The following is a 13057-nucleotide window of genomic DNA, read 5'->3' as shown; positions in this document are numbered from 1 at the left end:
GAATTAGCTCGCGAGTTATTTATTATAATTAAATTAAATAACTTTATATAAATAAAGTTATTAGAATTATAAGATAGTAAAATCTCTTTTAATAAAATTATATAGTAGCTATATAATTATAAGATTTAGATATATAATTAATAGAATAAATAGATTAATTATTAGATAAATTAATAATTAAAAAAAGAAGAAAGAAAAAGAGAATTTATAAGTATTTAAGACTTTATTAAGTATATTAAATACTCGCTTTAGCTGCGTAACTTATAATCTAATAAGCGACGTAAGTAAGTCTATTAATTTACTTCGAGTACTTTTACTTTTATAATATATAAATAATATAAATATAAAAAGATATATAATTAATTAATTAAATATATTTAATATTAAGATAGTTAAGATTTTTCTAAATATTTAAATAATTTAAAAAGATTCTTTAACGTTAAAAAAACTTTTAAAATAATTTAAAATATTTATTATAGTAAATAATAAATACTAGTAATATTAGCGTAAATAAATTAAAAAGTATTAAAATTATATTAAAATTTTAAATATATAAATTATATAAATAATAATATAAAGATAATAAAAATCTAACTTTTAATAATTTAATAATTAAATCTTATTATTATTAAAATTAAAATTATATATTAATATTATAATCTCTTTATAAAAGTAGTAATTTAAATAATAACTCTTAATATTAGATAGTATTAATATCTCGTAAAGATTATTAAAGATAAATTTTAAATAAAAAAAGAGCTTCTTAATTAGAATAGCGATATATTAAATAATTCTTCTTATTTAAATAGATAATATAAGACTTTAATTATATATATAAATTATCGCTTAATATAATTACTATAAATACGCTATATAACGAGATAGAAAATCTCGATAAGATTTTAAGAGAGGTTAAAGTCGAGATAGAATTTCGAATCGAGATTTTAAGTTTCCTCGAAATCTCGATCTCGTCTCGACTTAAGAGCGAAGTTTTAAAGTATACTTCGTTATACTAGTCGAAAAGATATAAGATTTTTTAAAATTAGAATTTTTTAACTTCTACTTCTTTTCTTTAAAAATTTATATCTTTATAGTTTATTTATAGAATCTTATAATTCTTAAAGCTCTATAACGAGACTAGTCTATTTTAAACGAAACGATTTTAAAATACGATAATTTATATATAAAACTATTAAGTAAGATTAAAAATATTCTATATCTTTTAAAATAATATCTCGAAAATTACTTAAATCTCATATTAAATATTATATCTTTTCGATCTCTACTTCGTTATTTTAATAGACTCTAAATACTTCTAAGCGACTTCTTTAAATTTTAATATAATATATTAAAAATAGAATAAAATAGAGTATAGAATATAATATCGTAGTTTAAATTAAAGTATAAGATATATATACTTAGAAAGATAATTAGAAGATATATAAAATTATATTTATAAGATATTATAAGAGCGTTATAAGAATATTATAAAAATAATAATCTTAAGCTAATCTAATTAATATACTTAACGAGAGTAATAAGATATCTTTATTATCTTAATAGAAAAATCTTACTTCGATCTAACTCTACTTCGTTAAAATCTCGTCTCGAAGCGAACTAATATTAAATATCTAAAATCTCGCTCTATCTCGTCTCGTTACGTAGCGTAATTATAAATATAATTTTATAATAAAATATATTTATTTTAAATATTAAACAACCTTGTCTAATCAAATATCGTTTGGGATGTTTAATAGCCTAGTGTATAGCACCCGTCTGACGACATTGTTTCTGCGTCATATCAACTTGATCCATTACGACCTTGATCTGCTCTCAATTCAAGACTCTCCTTCAATCACACTTATACAAGCTTAATAGACAACAATACCACTGCTTCTTCGAGAGGAGCAAGGACTATTTGGGCGACCGAAAGGCGTAGTATAAGCGGCGCAGAGAGAAGGGTTGCGAGTAGAACAATTATTATCGGTAGACACTGGAGTTGAAGATCGATTGACTGCAAGCTGCAAGGATATGAACTTACCTGATGGGTCCCAGCTGTCAGAGACCAGACCATCGCCAGGGAGGATTACCTGGGGACGCCGAGAATAATGAAACAGAGAAGACAATCAAACCTTTTCTCCTTTTCGATAGACAAATTCCGCATGAAACTTTGGAGATCTTTGTCACCGGAAAGGCATCACCGGGCCTCAAAGTCCATTGAAGCTTCGGCACTCTTGAATCGTGGAAGGAGGGATTGCCCAGAAGTACAGAATAATGTTAATCCGGCTATGCCCGGCTTACCAGACTATTGGGCGCCCAGACGGCAGCAGAAGTAATTATGAAAAAAGTGAGACAAGACGATGTGGAATAATTCTACGATTGGCACTTTCAGAACCACTAATTTTCATCTCTTGACATAAGGCTAAGCCATCTCAGCCATAATGCGTCAAATAGGTCGCCGGAAGGTGTTTCAACTCTGCACTGATCTGTAGGGCTGCATAATGCACGTCAGAATGGGCCTCGCTAGGAGAAAAGAGAATCCGTGGCTTTGGTGAAACAATGGGCAGCAGTGACACTAGGCCGAGAGCATTTGTAACATCCTTATCGGGCTAAAGCTGAATGAAATCGAACGGCATAATGGTCTGTAATGCTATTATGCGAGAGTTATTAAAAGCGTTAACAGAAGGTTTAGGTGGTCTACAAAATTCGCCACAGCTTAACTAGGGGCTAGTGAGGGCACAGCACACACTTATGGCAAGATAGCCGAGATTGCCATGTTGAAAGAGCCTTGAATAGACGGTGTTCCCACCTGTTTTTTACTCCTCATTCTTATTCCTCTTATTATAAGAAGAGGTTTTTACACTTTTTCTTTCCTAACATTAGATGAAAGTAATTTTTATTTAAAAAATATATTATTCTTATTCGTTACTATTTAACTACTATTAATAGTCTCTAAATATTTTTATAAGTCTATCGTAAAGACTATAGCTATACGTTAAGCTATTACTAATAAACTATTATCTTTATAAGAATTATCTATAAAAGAATTCTCTAATAAACCTCTTCTTTTATCTACTCTCGCTATATCTTTTATTTATTAGCTAGATTTTTTAATAAAATTATTTATCTCATTAGATTTAATTTATAATCTTTATATTATTTAATTATAATTAGTTTATTAGAAACTTAAATAAATATAGATCGATAAAAATAATATACTTTAGAATTATAATAAACTCGCTTATATATAGAATAAGATTAATAAGATCTATACTCGTTATTAGTTAACTATCTCTATTATATATTAATCTATACTCTAAACTTCTATATTACTAGCTTATTAATTATTTCTATTCACTCTATCTCTTTAACTATTATCTATATCTCTTTAAGTCTTATAACTAACTTTAATCTTATTATAATAAAAAATATTAATATTATCTAAAACGAAAGTAATATCGCGTCGCTTTTTTTTATATTAAGAAAATAATTCTATAATAGCTCTTCTTCTTCTTTATTTTAAAGCGATAAATTTAAAATATATTAAATAAATATATTATAAAATATTTAATATTAAATATCTTAATAAACTATTTAATAGCTTTATTAATTATCTTATTAGCGATAATAAGAAAATTAAGAGACTTAAGAAATTACTTCGATACTTCGAGGTCTATAGTTAAATTATATATTTCTTTATCTATAAAATAATTACTCTATCTCTTTAAAAAGCTCTATCGAATTATTATTACTATATTTCTAATCTATTAACTATCTATATCTTCTAATCGATATATTATTTCTATAAGATCTTTATTTATAGTAGAATTTAGCTTTATTAAAATAATATTTATATATAGCGAATATTTAATAATTATTTAAAAAATCGAATTCTAAGATAGCGATTCTTATTAACTTAATCGAAAGTCTATCTACTATATAATTCACGTTCGAGTTAAGCTTTACTCTAGATATATTATAATATTACTCTTATATCTTTTTATTAAAATACTTAAAATTCTTAATTATTCTATTATAATTAATTTAATTATAATAAATTATATAATTCTTAAGATTATCGCTATCTATATATATATAATATATATAACTAATTATATTCTTTTACTAGCTATATTAATAGAATCTTTATTAATATTATCTCGCTAAATATAAGACTCTCTTTTATCTTTTAATTATAATTAATATCGAGAAGTCTTAAATCGATAGTTAAGTTATTTTTATATATACTTATCTCGCTAAGTAAGCTTTTATTAAAAAGATATAACTTATTAAAGAAAGATAACTAAAAGAAATAGCTTAAGAATTACTCTAACTAGATATTCACTAATATCTTATTTATAATTATCGCCCGCGATATTAAAGTAAACTATTAAGACTTTAATTAATTACTATTAAATAAACTTTATTCTAATATCGCTATAATACTCGAAATACTATTTAAAGATCTTTAAAAGTAGAAGAATAATAATTATCTAATACGATTAGATATAAAACTCTCGAAATACTTTATTTTATTCTTATTAAATCTTATTCTAAAGTATAATAACAATTAGAGAAGAATTTACGATCTTTTCTTCTTATAATTATAATTTATTAATTATTATATTTACGAGGTCTATAAAGTACTTAAGTATACTATATTAAATAATACTATTAATACTTTACTTATTTAGAGCGAGAGTATAATTATAATTAAACGAGATCTTATTAATATATTTAGATATATCTCTATAGTTAAATCGAATTTTTAGCTATTAGATTTCTTTTAAAATAGCTTCTATTATATTAATAGATTCTTATTATTTAACTTATATATTATACTCTTTATTTTCGATTTATTCGCTAAGACTCTTTATTAAATACTTATTATTATTCTATTTTAAAGTATTATTTTTTACTATCTAAATAACTTCTTTGCTATTCTTTTATCTAATAGCGATATAACTTAATTTAATAATAATTTTAATACTATCTATAATAATTATAATTTAAAAATAAATTATATTAAGAATAAGAAAGATACTTTTAATCGAATTTTTAAGAATTTAATTCGATAGCGAGAAGATAAAGATTAAACTTTCTTTTAATCAGTTAGAAAGAGCGAGAAAGTCGATAAAAGCCCTTTTAAATAGATAAAATATTCTTTATAACGAGCTTAAGTTAATAATAAATCTACTATTCTTCTTTATTAAAGTAATAATTTCTAATAAAACTTTTTTAAGAAAGCTCTACTTCGTACTATCTAAAAAACGAGAATATTATTATATTATTATTATAATCGCAGCGAATCTACGCTAGTAAAATATTTTTCTATCTAAATAAAATAAGATATAACTACTTTATTATATAATTATACGCTATTATTATTTTATATAAATAGATACTTCTAATAAATATAGAATAGAAGAATATATTCTTAGAAATATCGCTATTTATTCTAAATTAAATAATATATTTAATATATACTTTACTACTCGCTATTATAAGAAGAATATTAATTTAAAGAAATACTTATTATTTTTATAATTATTCGTAGATAGCTATCTCGCTTATATTAATTATATCTTATACTTTACTATAATAACGATATCGTTATTAAGAGTATTAATAGTAATTCTATATATAAGCTAGTTATAATATTACTTAAATAAATAATTATACTATTTACTTAATACGATATCATTTATAATATAATTTAAATCTCTATTAAATAAAATACTTTAGTCGACTTACTTTCTCGTTTTAAATTTAATAAAATTACTAATTTATATCTATAGCTAAGCGCTTTTAATTTATATAAAAATTATTAAATCGTAATTTATCTAAATTATAATATAAAAAGACTTCTCTAGATTATAATATTATAAGATATCTTTAATAAGATCTAGCTAATAAGATAAGAAGTAGTTATTAAATAGCGAAAATCTTTTATATCGAGTTTTATACCCTATCGAGAACTATTACATTTCTCGCTATTATTTAATTACTTATTAATTAAATAATATATCTAATTAATTATTATATTTAAATTAAATCTATTAAGATCTATCTTATAGATATTCGTTTAATTTATATAAATATAAGATTTAAGAATCTCGAGATCTTTTATTATCTACTATTATAGCGAGTAATTATTAATATTTATAAATTATATAACGAGGTTAATATTAAAGAATATCGTTTAATTATACGAGATATACTATTTTATATTCTTACTTAATTCGATAAAACTTTTCTTAAGAAAGCTATCTTATATTTACTATATTTCTTTATATAAATAAATTTATAAAATTTTAAGCTAAATTTAAGAATAGTAACTTCGAATAATAGTATATTATAAGATATTTAATTACGCTATATAGCTATTATATAAAGCTATTACTATTATTCTCGAAGATAAACTTATTTAGAAGAGAGATTACGCTATTTATTATCGCTATAAATAATAATATCTACTCTATTTATTTACTATAAAACTTATTTACTCGCTTTTCTATTAATAAGTTATTATTACTATTTAATTCGAGTAAGATCTTTATAAAATAATATATTATCGCTACGCTACGTAATACTCTATATATACTTAATTATTTAAATTACTATTTAGAATACTCTTTTTATAGAAAAATCGCTATCTTCGCGAGAAATATCGATTTAATTAATAATAAGATTTAACTACTTAATCGTAAAAGTTTAACTTATATCGCTTATATATCGAGATATACTCGATTTATATTCTTATTATATTATATTATCTCTAGCGTTTTTATATAGCTTAGAGTTAATAAATTCTTATTAGATATAAATTATCTATTTTAGAAGTTTTTCTAGAGTTAAACTATATAGTAAATTATTATTTATATATTATTAAATCTTAAAACCTAGCTAATTATTATTTAGAACTTATTTATATATATAATTTTTATAAAATATTTAGCGAGATAATATTAATTATTATAATTTAATTAGAAGCTAGTAAAAATATAGTATATACTTATAATAAAATAACTAAGATTATTATATTAAAAGAGCCTTAAATAGACGATATTCTTATTTATTTTTTATTTTCTATTCTTATTTCTCTTATTATAAGAAGAGGTTTTTACACTTTTTCTATTTATTTACGCTTTATTTTTTTAGCATTTCCTTATATTTAGATTTTAGATCTTCTATTTTATATAAAGAAAGTTTTCTTAGAGCTAAGCTATATAGTAAATCGTTATCTATATGCTACTAGGCCTTAAAATCTAGTTAATTATCATTTAGAACTTATTTATACGTGTAGTTTTCGTGGGACATTTAGCGAGACAACACTAGCTGATCAACTTCATGGTATTTATGAACTTCTCTCCGGCGAAGCCTCCTCAATTTGCTCAAAACTTCTCTTCCTTGCTGGGAAACTATCGTCGCTCGCGCTGCTTAAGTGTTCTCGTCTCAGTCCTTGCGAAACGACCTCAGTTTCGCTGTGCAAGCTTTCTATGCCGGCTTCCGGGAAATGGTTTGGACTCAAATCTGACGTGATGTCCTCGTTAAGCAAATGATTTGTCGTGCTTTCAAGGTAGCGCTCATCCTCGTCATCTAGAGCTAGGTGGAATCTCATCGCTTGTGAACAGTCTATGCATCCACTCTCTCAGATCTTCGTGGCAGGTCGATGAGACAAGCATGACTTGTCTACCGGCTCACGGGCGAATTACATTTTCATACCCCAAACTATGGGATTCTTACAAATTCATACCCCATCTTACATTTTCATACCCCAATGGGGTATGAATTTGTAAGATACCATTGACAGGGGTATGATTTTGTAAGATACCATTTATAGGGGTATGATTTTGTAAGTTGCCATCTATAGGGCGGGGTGGTATTAGGAATTATTCCTTCGGGGGCCCTGCGGGGCTCCTTAGGGGTGTCTGCAGCGTGAAGTGTAAACACCCCTATTTAACCCTTTAGCGGTAACTCGGGTTACTAACAATTGGGGTACCTAGATAGCCTGAAACACTCTAAAATATCCTTCTAATGATTTACAGGTATAGGGATGTTGTATTAGCAACTCAGCTAAAAAAGCTTGGTCCCGGGGGTGTCTGCGCTTGATAGCCAGACACTCCTATTTGGACCTAAATAGGGCCCCGTAGGGACGTCGTAGGGCCCCCGTGAGGGCTGCTGCTAACATGTTGGTGGTATCTTACATTTTCATACCCCAAGAAATGGTAACTTACAAATTCATACCCCAAAGACTGGCAACTTACAAATTCATACCCCATTTTTTTGGTGAGGGGTATGAAAATGTAAGATGGGGTATGAATTTGTAGGAATCCCATAGTTTGGGGTATGAATTTGTAATTTGCCCACCGGCTCACTATTTCATCGCTCGGACTGTATTGAAACCCGCTGGCGGAGATCATGATCGAGAAACGACTCTGCTCGAGGACCTTGTCCCAGGGATCTTCGTGGCCCTGATACTTCGACTTGAAAACCATGTCGTAGATGACGCGCACGATTTCCGCTGGGAGATGTCCGACGCTCAATATTGCTAGCCATCTGAGCCTGATGAAAAGATTTGATGAGCGGGATACAAAGGATTACGATATGTGCCGCATAAATTGGAGAAGGACTCACTGGAGAACGTCCATCCTCACGTCTTCCAGTGAAAGCTTATCCCACTCCAAATCGTTCAGCCAATTTGTGTTAGAGTAGCAGCATATTTCATACTTGTCACAACAGTAGATCTTCATACTGGTGATCTTTCTTACGAGCGTCCGGATATCCCTGGAAATCTTCTCATACTGATTTGAAAACCCTTCGAATTCAATGGACGCAGTGTCGGCGTTCTATGATATTGGGGTACACGGCGGAGTTTTGGTCGCTGGCAGAGTACATAGGGTTTCACACTCATTTCTAAGGCTGATAGGTTACGTTTTCAAACTTTGCTTACGACTATAGCAGAAACAGAGACCTTGCAGCTGGTTGCAAAATGGGAGAAGAACAGGTCCGAGCTTTTGACAAGTATAATTCGTAGCTCCCAAGAATCGCGTTGGACGTTCGCGCCTTGCTGCATATCGATTCCGAAGACTGGTCGGTAGAACCTCGGTATCCGATAAACGCCGACGCCGAGGCAACAAATTTAACCGAGATTCTTCCCCTACATTCAATTGCTTCCTTATTTTAATTATTAAATAACTTTACTATTAATAATTTAATATATCTTAAATTACTATTCTATCTACTTCTAATAAAAATAAATTAGATTAAGCTTAAAAATAGTAAAAAAAAGCTATAAAAACTAGTAAGAGATAGATATTTCTTAAAAAATATAATAATCTTCTTTAGCGTATTCTATTACTTTTAGAGTATTAATTAATAATAATTAAGTATTAAGTAGTTATTAGTTATCTTTTAAGTAATCTATTTCTTACTTTACGTATTATATTTAATCTTATATAAATTACTATTATCTAGAAAATACTTTAAGATAATATTAATTTATATACCTCTATTTAAAGTTCTCGCGATTTTTATTAATATTCTATAACTATATTAGAGCTTAAAATCTTTAATCTATATAAGAATTCTTTACTTTTTTACTATTTATAATTATTAAGAAATTAATAGAGTTATATCTATAACTTTAATAAGTTCTCTCTCTATCTCTATACTATTAAAGATATTACGAGATAATTATAATTAATAAGACTTAAAGACTATTTAGACATACTTTATATATCTTAAGAATATTTAAAATCGAGATTTCGAGCGAGAGATTAGTAGAAATAGAGATAATACTCTTAAGATACGCGAGGAATATAAAGTATATTAGATCTTTTTATATTATAAGAGAGATTACGTAAGACGATTTCATGAAAGAAATAATATATTAAACTCTATGTAATAGATCTAGACTATATTTATTAGATTATATTGATGTAGTGGGGTAGTAATCGAAATAATGGTGCGGAGAAAACAATTTGTTGCCTCTCGGCGTTTATCGGATACTGCAGGTGGCTTCAAACCCGGCAGCAACCGTCCTCTCCGCCTTCGAGTATATGTCCAAGTCGGTCACTGCTGAGGCACTTTTCAAACCAGCAAACTCCGAAAGGCATGAGAATGATGCTTAAGACCATCTTGTCAGGTCTCACCACGGGATAGACTCCTCGGGGCACGATACTTGAGATGGGGAGAATAGGAAATGTGCCAATTTACTCTAAAGAGTCCACAAGTGCAAGTCGATGATGTTACTTTTTCTCCAATTCGAGGATCTATATGGACCTCAAGCCCAGAATTTAGAGCAAAATTACATAGAAAAGCAGAGGAACGCCACGCGATAATAGGTTGAGACCTTTGTGGACAACCATTTGGCCCTGGCACTAGAATATCTTACCTTGAAGAGGTCTGCGTTATGCTGGGGTCTTGCGTCCCGAAGATATCCTGAAGGAAATGGAAGCTTCGAACAGTCTCTCAGAATCAAGGTCTTACGCAGATCCTGGAAAGGTGTGGTCACTATCAGATTATAGTTATAGGAGGGTCTTTTCATCAGCTGCACACCGAGACGTATCTTTTGTGGCGCTCAATAATTAATACCTTAGGTTGCTCCTGCTGATTCCTCTCGTCCTAGCGCTTAGTCTCAGTATTCAGACTCGCTTAGCGGGGTACCCTATAGCCAGCCCTACACTCGTTCCTCGCTTCGGGAACTAATTATATCGCAAGCTTATTACGATATACCCCCCCTCTAGAGTCTAAGTAAAAAACTATAAAATCGCTATATTAATTATTATTTTATATAAAATACTTATAATAATTAATTAAAATACGAAATTCGCGATTTTTAATAATTTTTTTATAATTATTATATAATTCTTTAAAGTTAATCGCGAGATAAATAAATCTATCGAGATCGCTAATTAAATATTTAAAATTTTTATTAAAATTAAATAGCTTATTATTATTATATAAGCTAATTTAAAATTATAATCTTCGTTAATATTTATAATATCTATTTTTAATTAATTAACTTTTATTAGAAAAATCTTAAATAATAGTATATTATATTTAATATTATTAAAAGATTATATAATAAATTAAATTAAGAAATTATTTAAGTAAATTTATTATATTACTTTTAATTAGAAAATTGAATATTTAAAATATATTCTCTATAAAAATATATATTAATTTAAATATACTTTATTTAGAAATTAAAGAGATTATAATATATATATTTTAAATAATATTAATATAATTAATATATTTAAAATAAACTTATATAGATATAAAATATATTAAGAATATTTAGATATTTAACTTTCTCTATAATAATAATAATAAAATATCTTTAAACTTTAGATATTAATCTCTCTATATCTTATAATAATATTCTTTCTCTATATAATAGCGAAATTTAAAAACTTTTAATAATTCGAATTAAAAGAAATTTAAAAATTTATATATTTAATTCTCGAGTATAAAAGTAGAGAGAAGATAACTAAGCGATATTTGATTAGGTCGTTTATAACGATAACGTAGACCTTTCTATATTTAAAGACGTCTTTTTCTATATTCCATATACTTATTATCTACAAATCTGAAAAGTTTCTTTTCGTATAATTTTCGCCGGGTTTATATTATAAGTATAATTTAGTTTATTTAGCAGACTTTATTTATATCTAACTCTTTTCGCCGATTTAATAATTATCTTAATCTTTTTCGTTAATTCTATTAGTTTAGCAATTTTAAAAAATTTTAATAACTTAAAAATTTTTACGTAATGCACTCTAATATACTCTAAGTACTATTCTATATATATATTATAATAATATTAATATATATTATTATTAATATACGCTATATTAGAGTATTACTTACGCGACTAATTTTATTAAATCGTTTAATTCTATAGTTAAATTTAAGTTAACGTTAATACTCGTTATCGTAGAATCTTACCGTTATAACGTCGATTATTAGAACTTTTCTTTTTTTATACGTATTGCTATTAAACTAATAGAACTAGCGAAAAAGATTAGAATAGTTACTAAACCGGCGGAATTTTAGCTGATTTTTAAGATAGTTACTAAACCGGCGGAATTTTGGCTGATTTTTGAGATAGTTGCTGAATCGGCGGAATTCTTAATTTTAGCCCTATTCGCAAGATCAGCAATTTAAAATTTAGCAGGAACTTTTCAGATTTGCAGATGATAAGAGACTCCGACGTCGTGTGAGATATTCTTATTTATCGATGTCGCCACCACTAATATCTAACTTTATATCAAAAGGATGAATTATCTCCGCTTCGCTCTCCGCTCTACTCTCCGCCATGTATGCTTGCTTGCTTGTTTGTTTGTTTGTATGCATCGCCGCGGCGATACTCTACTTGCTTGCTTACTTGCTTACTTACTTACTTACTTACTTGCTTACTTGCTTACTTGCTTACTTACTTACTTGCTTACTTGCTTACTTGCTTGCTTACTTATTTGCTTACGAGAGTCGCCGCGGCGATACTCTACTTGCTTGCTTACTTGCTTACTTGCTTACTTGCTTACTTGCTTACTTGCTTACTTGCTTACTTGCTTACTTGCTTACTTACTTACTTGCTTACTTACTTACTTACTTACTTGCTTACTTGCTTACTTACTTACTTGCTTACTTGCTTACTTGCTTGCTTACTTATTTGCTTACGAGAGTCGCCGCGGCGATAAGTCATCGCGGCGATACTCTACTTGCTTGCTTGCTTACTTACTTGCTTGTTTGTTTGTTTGCATCTATCGCTGCGGCGACTCTCGTAAGCCTAGCCGTCTAAAAAAGGGGGGAGACTGCGGCGTCTAACCGAAGTAATAAACTGACTAGCGAGGCCACGACATTTTCCCCAATACGTCGTGCCGTCGGTCCGGCGAGTACCACGGCGATTACCCCGAGGATTATGTACTTTAAGGGAATTCCTATATGATATCTACGCGTCTATTAAGACGTATAACGTTCTTAAATATTAATACCACTACTATAACTGAGTTAGCTAAGTTTTTTAATAGAATGAAATTAAAAGTCTACT

This window comes from Letharia lupina (genome assembly GCF_014066315.1).
Source record: "Letharia lupina isolate WasteWater1 chromosome Unknown contig_5, whole genome shotgun sequence".
Classification (NCBI taxonomy): Eukaryota; Fungi; Ascomycota; class Lecanoromycetes; order Lecanorales; family Parmeliaceae; genus Letharia; species Letharia lupina.
This window is presented reverse-complemented; position numbering follows the sequence as displayed.